Consider the following 16,423-nt stretch of genomic DNA (forward strand, 5'->3'; position numbering starts at 1 on the left):
TGCCTTCTGTCATCACAGCAGATGAAGAGCACTCAATACCGTATCGGTCAATCCACCAGATAATAATTAGAGTACATACTACATAGGTTTTAGTGGGGTTAACAGTACAATGAAAGCACTGTACACTATTGTATGTCATAGAACAAAGTAGAGCAACAAAGGGAAAATATCCTATTTCTGCAAACATGCAAAAGTCCGTCTGACCAAAAAAAAAAAAAGAAAAATAGCAGCATTCAAAAATGGAAAAGTTCTATTGAACATGAAGGGCAGTAAGCCCCCTGGACATGAAGAGGTTAATTCTCACTCTGCCACTCCTGCTTTCTTGTATTTCAGAGATTATGACAGCCAAACAAGAAGTCTGGAATTGGTACACTGGCTTGTGAAATTCAAGCAATCATGTTCTGTGAAGCATTTCCCTGGTTTTTTTTATTTTTTAGCTCCAACCCGCAGCATACATGTACTGTAAGTTGAAATAAACATTCTCTCTCCTGTTGAATAAAAAGAACACATCTTTTGTTTACTACCATTTTAAAATTTACATACAGAATAAATCTGCATAAAAAAGAGAGTAACAAAGGGAATCTTTCAGTAGGATCAACCCTCCTATAGCCGTCTATATGGGCACGCAGGTCAAAGCTGAATAAGGGTATGTGCACAAGTTGAGTATTTGGATGCAAATATTTCTGCTCTTTTTCTGCATCTCTTGGCAGGAAAAACACAGCAGCAAGAACTCGTGTTTTGGACACCAATGAATGCTATAGATAATAGATGGAAATAGATAATAGACATAGGAGATAGATATAGTTAGATAGATAAACATATAGACAGATGGACAAATTGACATATAATTGCACAACCCCCTGACATATAATACAATTGCACCCTGTGGAGATTATTTAACAGCTTTTCATGATTGAATAAATAAATGATAAAAACAATGTGGAGTCCCCCCCTAATTTTGATAACCTGCCAAGGTAAAGCAGACAGCTGTGGGCTGATATTATTAGGCTGGAAAGGACCATGGTTATTGGGCCCTTTCCAGCCTAAAAATACTAGCCCACAGCCACCCCAGAAGAGACACATGACATTAGATGCTCCAATTCTACTCTTCATCTTGGCTCTTCTCGACTGCCCTGATGCGGTAATATTTTGGGTTGTTGATGTCAGCTGTATAGTGTCAGCTGGCATCACTCCCTGGTGTTAGCAATGAAAAGGCATCTAGCAGACACCCTCATTACTAACCGAGTAAGTGAAAAGAAAAAAAACCCAGAAAAATATTTGTAAAAAGACTCCTTCACACTTTACCTGGTTCACCATTTTATGACCATTTTATAGCAAAAAAATCCATGCAGGTCCAATGTAGTCTAGGAATTCCAACGAAGTTCACAAATGAAACCCTGAAACACATAAAGAGAGAGAAATAAAAACAAAACATGGTACCCTATTTCACCAGTTTATTAGAAAGCAAAGTTGCCAGCTCTGACGTAAACCAGCGATTCCGACAACGTTCCTTGATTAGCTAGACCAAGGGGTACTTTGCACACTACGACATCGCAGGCCGATTGCGATAGTCCCTGCCCCCGTCGCAGCTGCGATATCTTGTGATAGCTGCTGTAGTGAACATTATCGCTACGGCAGCTTCACACGCACTTACCTGCCCTGCGACGTCGCTCTGGCCGGCGACCAGCCTCCTTCCTAAGGGGGCGGGTTGTGTGGCGTCATAGCGACGTCACACGGCAGGTGGCCAATAGAAGCAGAGGGGCGGAGATGAGCGGGACGTAAACATCCCGCCCACCTTTATTCTTCCGCATAGCCGGCGTGGGCCGCGGTGATGCAGGTAAGCAGATGTTCCTCACTCCTGCGGCTTCTCACACAGCGATGTGTGCTGCTGCAAGAACGAGGAACAACATCATACCGTCGCTGCAGTGAAATTATGAAAATGACCGACACTAAACCAATGATACGATTACAACGCTTTTGCACTCGTTAATCGTATCAAAAAGGATTCACATACTCTGATGTCGACAGCGACGCCGGATGTGTGTCACTTTCGATTTGACCCCACCGTAGTGTGCAAAGTACCCCTAAGGGTGTGTGCTCATGATCAGTGTTTGCAGCATTTTGGATGCAGTGTGTTTTCGCTGCATCCAAAACATTGCGTTGTACAATACAAGCACAGTGTATCTGATTTATAAAAATCCCATGCCTACTGTGTGTGTACGGCCCGCAGCACAAACTGACCTGTGGTGCGGCTTTTTGAGCTGCAAACATGTCAGTTCTTTGCTGCAGAGTCGCAAGCATTCTCCATAGTTAGAACATACATCAAATGGAAGATGGGGTTACACCTAGGGAAGAATACATGGCAGTTTGCAGACTCTGCAAGACAAGCGTCGAAGGAGCTAAGGCTGAACACGAATTGAGGCTTGCAAAAGAGACCAAGAGAAAGATAAAAGGATTTTGGGGGTATGTTAAAAGCAAAAGAAAAGTAAAAGGAGACCATAGGAGTCCTGCAGAATCAAAAAGGTGAAACAGTCAACAAGGTGGAACAGCAGCAGGAGATACTAAATTTGTATTTTGTATCTTTCTCCTCCCAAAAAACTAATGCAAGCGAAAAACAATAATCATGATAGAAATTATGGTCAAGAGGAGATCATGGTGACAGTAAGCAAAGGATTGATATTGGATTAAGTTACCACCACCCATTGGGATCTCCCAGTTTACATATGTGCCGCCCTGGCAAAACCAGGGTGTCACAGAGGTCTGCATACATCTTTATGGTGCAGAGCTCACTCTCCCTTGGGGAGTTTAACACACCAGCCAATCAGGCCCCACTCGCCCCCTCCTCAGGAAAAGGAGAGGGGGAGAGAGGAGCTTGGGGAGAGCAGAGTGTAGTTTCAGTCAGTCTGCAGGAGGAGAGGGGGCTGGAAGCAGCCCCTGTGTGGAGCTAGGAGAAGTGGCAGTGAGGGCCTCAGGAATAGGCCAGGCGCTTCCTGTGTACGGAGCAGACACAGACACCAGGCAGGAGAAAAACACCCGAATTACACACACGGGTGTGGGACCTGTCCTCACAGCAGCCGTGGGCACCAGTTACCAGCAACTTGGTTAATACTTGGACTCGTGTCAGTTATTGCCTATACTTTGAGTACTCCTGCACCACCCGGTCCAAGCCATGGACTGCACCCGTTACTCCCCCATCCATCACACCGGGGTCCCGGGACATCAACACCCTACCCGTGAAGGGAAAATCCCCACCTTGCTGCCCATTACCATCCCCGGGATCCTGTGACTGGCAGCGGCAGTGCTCCATTACCTCACCGCACACCACGGGTGGCGTCACGGAACATAGACTACCAAATCTCCCCTGTATATAATGCCCCTTTTGTTGTGGTGCCTGGGATCACAGACCAGGTCACGCCACCGTGATACCTTCAGAAGCGACCCCTTGGCCCGGATCTGAGTACCCCCTATCCCTGGGCGACACACATATATCCATATGAAACAAAAAAAAAAAAAGAGTATACTCAACAGGGATCACCAATGAGTCATTGTATAGAAAAATACAAAAAAAACTTTATTCCAATGACATATTAAGAACACACATTTCTCTGGCTCAGAGAGCAATCAAGCCAGACAACAAATCGGCATTTAAAACATTTAAAAAGCCAATCACCATTTATATCCCCAAACACACCGTCCCCCAGCAGAATGCAAGTATGGTATACAGGTCAAAAATAGGTGCCTTTTATCAATAACTCACATCATTACCCACATATAGAAGTAGTTATTTAAACTACTAAGCAATATGTATAATAGATTTATAAGCATAAAGGGGGCTTTACACGCAGCGACATCGCTAGCGATGTCGCTGTTGAAATCACCCGCCCCCATCGTTTGTGCGTCACAGGCAAATCGCTGCCCGTGGCGCACAATATCGTTAGGAGTTGTCACACGGACTTACCTGCCTAGCGATGTCGCTGTGGCCGGCGAACCGCCTCCTTTCTAAGGGGGCGGTTCGTGCAGCATCACAGTGGCGTCACTAAGCGGCCGACCAATCGAAGAGGAGGGGCAGAGGTGAGCGGGCGGAATAACCCGCCCACCTCCTTCCTTCCTCATTGCCGGCGGCTGCAGGTAAGCTGTAGTTCGTTGTTCCCGAGGTGTCACAAATAGCAAAGCCACCTGGTTAATGGCGATACGCGTGGGGTCTATGCACGCCGTCCAAACCCCATTCTGTTACCATTACTCCCCCCCTTTTTTCCCCCCTCCCCAGGCAGGCCTGCCATTTTCACTTATTGTGAGTATCAGTTTAGGTGACCGTGTGACATTGTGGTCCTTCTGTCTAATATACTACTCGAGTCGCCCCCTGTTTCAGTATACAGTGGTGGCCACTTGGTACTTGTACTTATTTATTACTAAGGTACCTATTTTCCCATTCTAATGGGCAGCTGATACCAGGTCTATGTACAATAAGATCTGTTAGTGAGTGTGAAACGGATACTAGGGGGCTTTGTGAATGTACGTACCCATTTGGGCTTAATCTTATAAATCTATTATACATATTGCCTAGTAGTTTAAATAACTACTTCTATATGTGGGTAATGATGTGAGTTATTGATAAAAGGCACCTATTTTTGTCCTGTATACCACACTTGCATTCTGCTGGGGGATGGCGTGTTTAGCTTTTTAAATGTTTTTAATGCCGATTTGTTGTGTGTCTTGATTGCTCTCTGAGCCAGAGAAATATGTGTTTTTGATATGTCATCACAATAAAGTTTTTTTTGTATTTTTCTATATAATGACTCATTGGTGATCCCTGTTGAGTATACTCTTTTTCTTTTTGTTTCAAAGGATTGATATTAGAACACTTGGTCAAGTTAAAAGAAACCAAGTACCCAGTGTCACATCTCCACCAAGGCCTGCACATTCACCAGGCTTGGTCGGGCTGGAACTTGCAGTACTGCTGGCTGACTGTAGGGATGTGTGCCTTCCAGCTAGTATCAGCTCCTACTCCAGCCTATGGGAAGGCACCACACCCTTTTTATATCCTTCAATGTTCTTGCATCTTTGCCAGATATAGTCTTGTGTTGCTGTGAGACACATCCTTCCTGGTACTGTGCACCTTGCTTTATATCTTGCATGAACTCAGCTTTGTTTATTGCCGTCCCTCCTACCTGCTGTTTTGTGCCTCGCCTGACATCCCGGTTTTGACCTCAGTCTGTTTTTCTGGACATTCCTCCTGCCTCCCTATTTTGTACCTTGCTGACGTTCTTGCTTTTGACCCTGCCTGGCGACTATCCCCGTCTCTGGACTGCAGCCTTCCTTAGGCAGTGAACCCCTGGACCCTGCAGTAATTCAAGATCCCTGTATAGGGGTTGAAGGGTTTTGGGGTACCTCAGGGTCCTGCTTAGTGGGTGCCTTGCCGTTACACTTAGGTCCTGATGATTTATACCCTAGAGTCCTGAAAGAGATAGCTAAGGAAATAATAGTACTGCTTACCATTATCTTCAATAAGGCATGGAAAACAGGAGACTCGCGGCCCTGCAGATCAGGACCCACCGAGATTAGAGAGAGCATCAGAATGAGGCTCCACAGGCTTTGAGCAGCAGCTACACCCAGCTCACACTGCATACCGCGAGATCTGGGACACTGATGAGTGATGATGTGAAGAACGTCACTGCTCATGAGTCAGGACTGACTGCTGCTCAAAGCCTGGTTAGCCTCATTCTGAGGCTTCATAGCATTGGATGCAGCTAATCAAGGAAAGTCGAGGGAATCACTGGACTAAGTTGGAGCTCTGAACTTTGCTTTCTAATAAATTTTAAACGAGGCAAAGTGTCTTGCTTTTATTTATTTTTTTATTTCTTTAAGGTTTCCATTTGTGGACTATGTCAGAATTACTGCACGATGTCGGACCTGCATTCATTTTTTTTTATAAAATGGTGAACCAAGGAATGTGTAGGGTGTGTTTTTTCAAATAAAGTATTCTTGTGTGTATTTTTTTTTTTAATTTCCACTTATTGTGTTAATAATATGGGTGTCTGATAGACACCTCTCCATTACAAACGTCAGGGCTTGATGCCAACTGACACTACACAGCTGAAATCCACCTCAACTACCATTACCTCAACTGCTACTACACCAGGGCAATCAGGAAGAGGTGAGGCAAAGTGCCAATCACATGTAATATGGTGCCCCACTTCTGGGGTGAGTGCAGGCTGATATTTTTAAGCTGGGAAGGGTCCGATAACCATGGATCTACCTAGCTTGATAAACTTGCACCTGTATGCTTTACCTTTACTGATTTCAGCCAAAAAAATTACCAAACCTGCATCATGTGAGTGCCATGACAGTTGGAAGAATATGAAGTTCGTCCATTCATTCAAAAGCCAACAAGCTGAGCGTCAAAAAGTGTGGCTTTACTCTAGTTGAGAGAACCCGTTTACAAGGTTCATGTCTCTAGAAGCACATATTGGGCGCAATGTATTTGGCACTAAGCTGGTTCATTAGCAAATTTCACTTTGCAACATCAACTTATGTGTTTATTTCTGCAGAATACCTGTGGAGTCAAAATAGTCACTACACCCATACAGTAGATGAATTCCAAGAGTTGTGTAATTTCTAAACTATTGTCACTTGTGGTAATTTGCTGTTTTGACACACTTGGGTATTGCATACTATTCCTGGAAATTCTTGGTCAAATAGTACTTCTTACCTTTTGAGTCATATCATATGCCCAAACAGTAGTTTCCGACAAAATATGGGGTATTGAGGCATTTGGGAGAAATTGCATAACAAATTCTGGGGTCCATTTTGACTTTTTTTCACCTAGAAAATCCTAGGGAAAAAACAATATTTTTTGTGGCAAAAGTGTCATTTTTTTCATGGCCTAGTGGTACAAAATTCTCTTAAACATTTATGGTGTCAACATGCTCACTACACTTCTAGATGAATTCTTTGGTGGATATAGTTTGTAAAATGTAGTCATTTTTTCCAAGCACTGCTGTTCTAGCACCTCATGGGCTCTACCAATGTGACATGGTATCTAGAAACCATTTCACCAAATTCTGTATTTCAAAATGGTGCTTCTTCCCTGCTAAGCTTTGAAGTATGCCCACATAGTAATTTCTGACCACAAATTGTGAATTTACATACTCAGGAGAAGCCCAGAATGACTACTCTTGTGTGAGATTTAACCCTCAACTGGTGAGGTGGGATTTTTGTCACGCAACTGGTGATGTGGGGCTTCCTCTACCCCAGTGTTTAGAAATCTCTAATTTTTACAGAAAATGCAAAGATCACATTTGTTTTAATCGTTTTCTTATTGGCGATTGATTACACATGAGTATACCCCATTTTTGACACCCACAAGTATCGTAAAATGTAATACATTGATGATTCATACCAGCGTTTTCCAATGAATGCCAGCTGAAGAAAATTTCCCTGGGGTGTTGCATATCCCACCTCACCAGTTGAGGGTTAAGCTGGGTTTATACACTGCAACATCTCAAACGACATCGCTGTAACGTCACCGGTTTTGTGACGCAATAGCGATGTTGTTTGCGATGTTGCAGTGTGTGAATCACATCAGCGACCTGGCCCCTGCTGTGAAGTTGCTGATCGCTACAAATCGTTCAGGACCATTCCTAGGTCCTTTGTTTCCCGCTGTGCAGCATGCATCGCTACAAAGTTTCAATGTGTGAAGACTTTGCAGCGACTTTGTTAGCAACTTCCCTTTCAAAAAGCTGCTTATCAACGTCCCCAACAACCAGCTAGGTCGCTCTGCAGGTCCGGATCGCTGTTGCGTTGTTGGCCAGGTTTGCCTGTTTGACAGCTCACCAGCGACTCACCAGAGACTTAGGGAGGTCGCTGTTACGTCACAAAACTGGTGACGTAACAGCGATGTCCTTTGCGATGTTGCAGCGTGTAAACCCAGCTTTAATGACAGTCCTTATCTCACTGAATAGTGATTACAAGTTGCTTGGGCACAGCAGACGTAAGCGTGATTACATCTCACACTGGGAAACCTGCTCTAAAGGCCCAGTCACACTAAACAACTTACCAGCGATTCCAACAATGATACAACCTGATAGGGATCGCTGGTAAGTTGCTAGGAGGTCGCTGGTGAGATGTCACACTAAGCGACGCTCCAGCGATCCCACCAGCAACCTGACCTGGCAGGGATCGCTGGAGCGTCGCTACACAGGTTGCTGGTGAGCTGTCAAACAGGCAGATCTCACCAGCAACCAGTGACCAGCCCCCAGCCAGCAGCGACGCGTGGAAGCGATGCTGCGCTTGGTAACTAAGGTAAATATCGGGTAACCAACCCGATATTTACCTTGGTTACCAGCACACACCGCTTAGCGCTGGCTCCCTGCACTCCTAGCCAGAGTACACATCGGGTTAATTACCCGATGTGTAGTCTGGCTATGTGTGCAGGGAGAATGGAGCCGGCACTGACAGCGTGAGAGCGGTGGACGCTGGTAACGAAGGTAAATATCGGGTAACCAAGGAAAGGGCTTCTTGGTTACCCGATATTTACATTGGTTACCAGCGTCCGCAGAAGCCGTCTCTCTGCTTCCTGCACATTTAGTTGTTGCTCTGTCGCTGTCACACACAGCGATGTGTGCTTCACAGCAGGAGAGCAACAACTAAAAAATGGCCCAGGACATTCAGCAACAACCAGCGACCTCACAGCAGGGACCAGGTTGTTGCTGGATGTCACACACAGCAACATCGCTAGCAAGTTGTGCCTCAGCAGCGATGTTGCTAGCGATGTTGCTTAGTGTGACGGTACCTTAAGCCATTGTGGGGGCATGTTCTTTCTCTTCTGTGTTGTTGCATGCTTATGATTGGTCAGAATCATACAGGAAGAAGTACACCACCCCTGTAAAAATTGCAGGCAAAGGTGAAATTTAAAAAAAAAAAAAGAAAGAACATTTTTTTTATTCCACTCTGAGGCCATTATTATATCCTGTATCCAGTTTACCATGAACAATTTGGTGAAATGTCCTTTTATTTTATTCATTATTACTATTATTATTATTATTATTATTATTAATAAAATTATTTATTATCATTAGTTCCATGGCGATTTACAAATGAAAAAATACAAGTACAGTAATCTTAAACAATACAAGGCACAGACTCATACAGGGGGAGAGAGGACGCTGCCCACAAGGGCTCACAATCTACAAGGGATGGGTAAGGATACAGTGGGTGAAGGTGGAGCTGGTCATGCAGCACTATAATGGACTGAGGGTTACTGTAAGCTGAATGCTTGTTGGAAGAGGTAGGTCTCCGGGTTGCTTTTGAAACTTTCCAAAGTAGGTGAGGGTCTGATGTGTTGGGCTAGAGTGTTGCAGAATATAATGGGATGCACATCCCCCTATGGAAATAAAATAACACTTTGGGCAGTACATAAAATGAGTCAAGGCAAAAGGAAATGTTAAATCAAACCTACACTACAGGAGTGGTCGTGGCCAAACTTAACCCTCTGATAAAACAAATCAAAGTTACGATGTCGTAAAAGTTGCACTGCCAACTTTTTATATGTCCTAGGAAACAACACAAATGATGAGCTGTGTGTTTGCGTCTCGGAAAAAATCCCCCTCAGCTTGTGTTTGCTATCAAATGACTCATTGTACGTCACTTTTACAAACTTTTAGGAAGAGTGAAGGCGGAAAGGAAATGTCTGGGATTAAAGTTTTGGGAAAGTTTTCAATCTTCATAAATATACTTTATGGCTTTTGAATTGCAATATATAAAGTACGACTTTACATTGATAGAAAGTCATAAAAAGAGTCCTCAGTGAAAGGTTAAAAGGTATCAACCAATGAGGACTCAGTTCTTTTAAACAATTTTTTTATATATGTAATAATAATTTTTAATGATGACACCAGACAAAACATTAATTAAAGGGGTATTTCCCAAAATATGACATAAAACCTAACTTCTAGAAAAATTCAGCTTAATTTGGGTAAAACCAACAAAATGTAATATTTTCAGATTTTAACTTTTTGCATCCCATGTTGTGACATGCTGTTCATACTTTCAGTCACTAAAGAGCTGTTATGGTCACGTTTCGGTTCTTTTTTATATTAAAATGATAAACAATTTGACCCAATTCTATCAGATTTCTAAGTTTGGTGATTTATCTTTTGTGAAAAAACTATTCGAAGGTTACGACAAACTCTTTAGGTACATATACACATTACGTAAGGGAGCGTGGCTGGACAAGAGGAGGATTCTTAACATTGACCAATGTCAGTACTGCTCAATTCTTTATACTTTAAGCATCTGATACAGCTATAATGCCACATGATTGGCTGCTTGCATTATGCACTTTATTAATTAGTCTATATATACTCTATGAACGGTATCTATCTATTCATCTTATGCAATCATATTATTTGGAATTATATCATATTATATTTTACTTTGTATCTTTTGATCCTCATTTTATTTGGTTTACGTATTTGCTACTCCTATCTTGTTTTTATTCATCTTTCTAACTATGTCTTTGGTCATTTCTTATTTCTCTTAGCCATGTTAACAAAGTTTGCAATCAGCTTGAATTTTTTTACTTTTACATTAGGGTATATATTTATGTTCCAAATACACAGACTAGAGTTGGCAGAACCTGTCTGGTACCACAGGGAATGGCTCACAATATAATGCATATGGGAGCCTCCGAACTCTAGCCCAAAAAATGATATTGGGGGAAATAGGAGTCAAAAAGTTTGAATTTTAAAAGAGTTGTCTACTTGTAGGATAACCCTTTCTTATTCCCCATGTTTTCGCCTGTAAAAATAAAAAATGGATACTCACGCTGCCGCATTCAGACGAATAAGTAATCAAAAGTCAGTGAATGGGCAGTCACAGCTCTCACTTCCTCTTGATTATTTATACTTCTGAAGCTGGGGACAGTAGAGCCAGTGCTGAATGAGTGTGGGCCTTGTTGTCATATCTTTATAGAAATTCATATAATTAGTTTACTTTGCCTTGTGATACAGTTGAGTTTTACTTATCCAACAATGCCATCTGTTGACAATGTTCTCTTACTGCAACTTGTTTATCTCTTGTTTCATTGGTTACTGTGAAATCTAAATTGTCCCATCAAGGTTTATGTAGTTTCTCATCAGCCTTTTGCGCTGGCCCTGCCCCTTCTTCTTCAACAGCAGCCATCATAGCCTCATGGATGCTGACATCCTTCACACTGATCTCTCTCTGGGTTTCAGCTTTTCGGTTTTGTTTACCTGTACATAGCACAGTCGTTTTACACTGATCTCATCAATAAAAGTTGTAAAAGACTCCCTGCGTCCAAGTCAATGCATTGATGGCAAAGAGTTTAGCTGTCTGTCAACTCGTTCTTTTTAAGTACAGAGTGAGGGTGTCAGGAAAGTAAAATGACTACTATAAAACGGTGTTGAAGCATACATGCCAACTTCTATCAGAGAGCAGTCAAGCCGCATGCAGACACGATGTCAGATAAAGAGGATCTGAAGTTTATGTAACACGCTCCTATGTAAGCTCATCAGCATCAAGGAAGTCTGTGAGCAGCGCTGCAATTGCCACCGCCAGGGTGAAGGCGGAAGCCGCCAAAGTGAAATCTGCCTTTGCTGAACAAAAGTTGAAATTAAAGAAGGAAAAAGCACGTCTAGAAGCCAACCTTGCAAAACTTGCTGTTGACACGGAAGCAGCAGCAGAAGCTGAAGTACGAGGGGCGATCTAAAAGTAATGATAATCGGTTATTTCTATTGCACACAGAAATTAAAATAAAATGTTTTCTTCTCTCTTATGTACCCACTAGTCCAGGGAAAAAAATATCACTTAAATAGGCCACGATTCCCGGGAGCTACATTCATTTGAATATGAACTGCCGAGGAGTGAACATCAAAATGGAAAAAAACGAGATCAGCTGTCATCAAATACCTCTGCTTGAAAAAAATGACTACCAAAGACATACACAGCGACTTGGTGGAAACATTGGGGGACTCTTCTCCTCCATATTCCACAGTTGCACGCTGGGCCAAGGAATTTAAGCTGGGAAGAACATGGACGGAAGATGAAAATCGTGAAGGACGCCCATCCACGTCCCTCAATGAAGAAAACGTGAAAAAAGTTGAAGAAGTTGTATTGGCAGATCGAAGAGTGACTATCAGGCATGTAGCTGAGGTCACAGGGATCTTATATGGCAGTATTCAAAGAATCCTTGCAAAAGAATTGCATATGAGAAAGGTCTCCGCGCGTTGGGTGCCAAAAATGTTAACCGACGAGCAAAAGAAGAAACGAGTTGACATTTCAATAGCAAATCTCGAAAAGTTCCAAGCAGACAAGGAGAATTTTTTGTCACGTGTTTTGACCATGGAGGAGACCTGGATCCACCACTTTGATCCCGAAACTAAACAACAATCGATGACATGGAAATGAGCCGACGAACCAACACCGAAGAAATTCAAAGTGTCAAGCTCAGCAGGGAAGGTTATGGCGTCCGTTTTTTGGGACGCTGAAGGAATTATTATTATGGTGGACTATTTGGAGAAGGGAGCCACTATTACGGACTCCTACTACGCAGAACAAATAAGAAGATTGCGGGAGGCTATCAAGGAGAAAAGGCGCGGCTAACTGCGGGCTGGAGTGCTGTTTCACCAAGATAATGCGCCGGCTCACAAAGCTGCAGTTGCCATGGCAACCATTCAAGAAGCGAGCTTTGAACTGGTGGAACACCCCACCTATTCGCCAGATCTAGCCCCCAGTGACTTCTTTCTCTTTCCTCACCTCAAGGAATACCTCCGGGGCAAGAAATTTGATGACAATAGCGACATGATAACCGCTGTTGGTGATTTTTTTGAGGGTCAAGATCAAGAATTTTTTTCAAAGGGAATTCTAAGTTTAGAAAAGAGATGGACTAAATGTATAGACTTGTTAGGAGACTATGTAGAAAAATATATATTTTTTTTAATATATTCATTGTGTTTATTATTGATTATCATTACTTTTGGATCGCTCCTCGTACAGGCTTTAGAAGAAACAGCACACAGCGACAGTAAAAGTTTCAGCTTGAGGCACTTTAGACTATGTGCTACAGCATGCCTCATTAAACGACCATCTACATTCGGCTACAAGAGAGAGACTGAATCCTGCCATTCAGCCATCAACCTTAATTCACCACTCATCTATCGTGGCATTTTACGGCAACAATAACGCACTGAGACCTCACCATAGCAACATGAATCTGTACCACCCTCTCAGAACTCAAGAGCTAACAGCTTTCCTCAAGTTCTTTGCTTGTTGTCAGTTACTCACCAAAGGTCACTTAAAGTTTAATGACCATCCCGAAAGCATGGAGAGCTTCTTTCAGAAATGCCACGGCTGGCCTAGACATCTCTGCCAATGAAGAGATCACTCTCTTGGTTAAGTGGCTAGGAAACGAATCGATTGAACATGCAAAACATATCAGAGATATCAGCATCAACTACCTGAGCAAAGGTTTGTGCCTGTTATGGGAGAGACTTGACGAGTGCTATGGCTCATCAGAAAGGATAGAAGAATCCCTCTTCAAATGGTTGGAAGCCTTTACTAAAATCTGTAATAAGATCTTTCACATGTTAAGAAAATTGAGCGACCTCTTGGTAGAACTCCAAGTCGCCAAGATTGAAGGTAACCTGCTAGGCCTTGCATCCCTAGATACAGCCAGAGGCATTAAACTCATAGTGAAGAAACTACCTTACAATCTGCAAGAGAAATGGTTGAACCGGGGTTCAGATTACAAACAGCGCCATAACGTGCCATTTCCTCCATTCCACATCTTCGTAGCTTTATGCGGCAGCAGGTCAAGATCCCGTCAACCCATGAACAGGTAAACGTGCTGCAGTGCGCAACCCCAAAGGCTCACCTATCACCGTACACAAAACTAATGTACCTGTTACAGATTCATCAAGCAAGACCCACAGTACAACAGAACACGAAGTGTCGCTAACAATCGACCCACACAGGGAGTGCCCCCTACATAAAATGCCTCACCCACTGCAAAAGTGCATGAGTTTTAGGGGAAAATCTCTTAAAGACCATAGAATCTTCCTCAAAGAGAACAACATATGTTACAGATGTTGCGCATCTACATCCCACTTAGCTAGAGACTGCAAAGCCAGTATTTCTTGTTCGGAGTTTAACAGTCAAGAGCACAGCACAGCTCTACACCACAGAACCCCTCTCACATAGACCGACTTACAGAGCATGGCGAGGAGGATAAAGACAGTACATCTCCTGAAGTGTCACCCCAGTGCACTTAAGTTTGTGGAGAAGGTCTTACTAACAAATCCTGCTCAAAGATCTCTCTGGTTACAGTTTACCCTATAAGCCACAGAGGTTAATCTCTATGCTATGCTTGACGACCAGAGTAATAGATAACTTGCCAGCTAGGTTTTCTTTCACATCTTTGAAATAGATGGACTTAGCTCCTCCTACTCTCAGAAAACCTGTACAGGAGTGAGTGAAGGATCTGGGAAGAGGGCGACAGGTTATCAAATCGAATCCCTGGATGGGAAGACATCCTTACCCCTTCCTACATTAATTGAGTGCAATTCCATGCCGAATAATAGAGAAGAAATCCCCACTCCAGAAGCAGCACTACACCATCCCCATTTGAGAAACATAGCGTATTTCAGTCATGCACTCAATTCTCAAGCCAAGTTGTTTTTTTTGCTGGGGAGAGACATTATCAGAGTTCACAAGGTTAGGAAACAGATAAACGGTCCTCATAACTCACCCTACGCTCAGAAGCTGGATTTGGGATTGGTAGGGGACATCTGCCTAGGAAACGCTCACAAGCTGAACAATGTCCACTCTCTCTATACGAACATGTTGGAGAGTGGCTATCCATCCTTTTTCTACCCTGCCCCAACAAATTCCTTGTAAAGGAGAAGCTCACCAACTTGGCACGCTTAAATGGTAGAGAAGACAGATACAACTGGTGGAGGAAGGTTGAACTAGATGGACCTAGGTCTTTTTTCAACCTAAGTAACTATGTAACTATGTAACCATGGATGACTAATGCAACGGAGACAAAGATCACCTAGGATGTGCTGTCTTCCAAAAGACCCAAGAAGATTATAAACTAGCCCATTCCATTGAAGATGAGGCCTTCCTGGAGATAATGAATCAAGGATTTCACAAGGATAAAATCAACAGCTGGGTAGCTCCACTACCAGTCAAGCCACAAAGGCCCTATCTTCCTAACAACAAAGCTGGTACTAAAGCGCCTTACCTACCTAAAGCACAGTTTCTCAAGGAAGCCGGAAATGGAGGCACATTTCTTTGCTTTCATGGACAAAATATTTTAAAATGGTCACGCAAAGGTAGCTCCACCTCTAAAAGAGGACGATAAATGCTGGTATCTCCCAATATATGGTGTAAATCACCCTAAAAAGCCTGGACAGATACACGTAGTGTTTGACTCCAGCGCGCGATACCAAGGACTCCCTTTGAATGATGTCTTTTTGACAGATCCCGACATCGACAATGTGCTCCTTGGTGTTCTCATCAGATTTTGGAAAGAAGCAGTTGCCATCACTGCAGGTACACAACAAATGTTTCATTGCTTTATAGTCAAGGAAGAACATAGAGACTTCCTACGGTTCTTCTGGTTCAGAGCTAAGCCTACTAAAGACATTATAGCAAACTGCATGAAGGGGCATGTTTTTGGCAATAGCTCATCCCCTGTTATAGCAATCTACGGTCTTAAGCAGTCCATGCGAGGAAGGGAAAAGGACTTTGATGAAGATGTTGGACGGTTTATTGAAAGAGACTTCTACGTAGATGATGGCCTAAAGTCTCTTCCATCGCCACAGGCTGCAATCAACCTACTCAAGAGAATTCAGAATGCACTTGCTTGTTCTAATCTCAGATTGCATAAGATTGCTTCTAATAGCAAAACAGTGATGGAAGCCTTTTCGCCGAAGACTACGCCACCGATCTGAAAGATCTAGACTTATCCATAGACTTTCTTCCCGTACAATGCAGTCTAGGGCTCAATTGGGACTTAAAGTCTGATACCTCCACATTTCCAGTCGACCTAGAGCAAAAGCCCTTCACACGCCCTTCCACAATCAACATTCTATATGACCCCCCAGATTCGCTGCACCGGTGATCATCCAAGGTAAGACTTTGCTACGAGAATTAATTGTAGACTCGGTTGACTGGGATACCCCACTTTCTTCTGGGACAGAAGTTCCATGGGTAACCTGCAGGGACTCTCTAAAGACGTTATCTGACCTGCATATACACAGGCTATACATGTGTATTTCCTCAGAAAAAGTTCTCTCTAGGAACCTGTGTGTATTTAGTGACACCTCAGTTAAAGTCATAGCTGCAGTCACCTACTTGAAAACTATAGATGTCACGGGTAATGTCCACATAGGGTTCATCA

This window comes from Anomaloglossus baeobatrachus, chromosome 1 (genome assembly GCF_048569485.1).
Source record: "Anomaloglossus baeobatrachus isolate aAnoBae1 chromosome 1, aAnoBae1.hap1, whole genome shotgun sequence".
Taxonomy (NCBI): Eukaryota; Metazoa; Chordata; class Amphibia; order Anura; family Aromobatidae; genus Anomaloglossus; species Anomaloglossus baeobatrachus.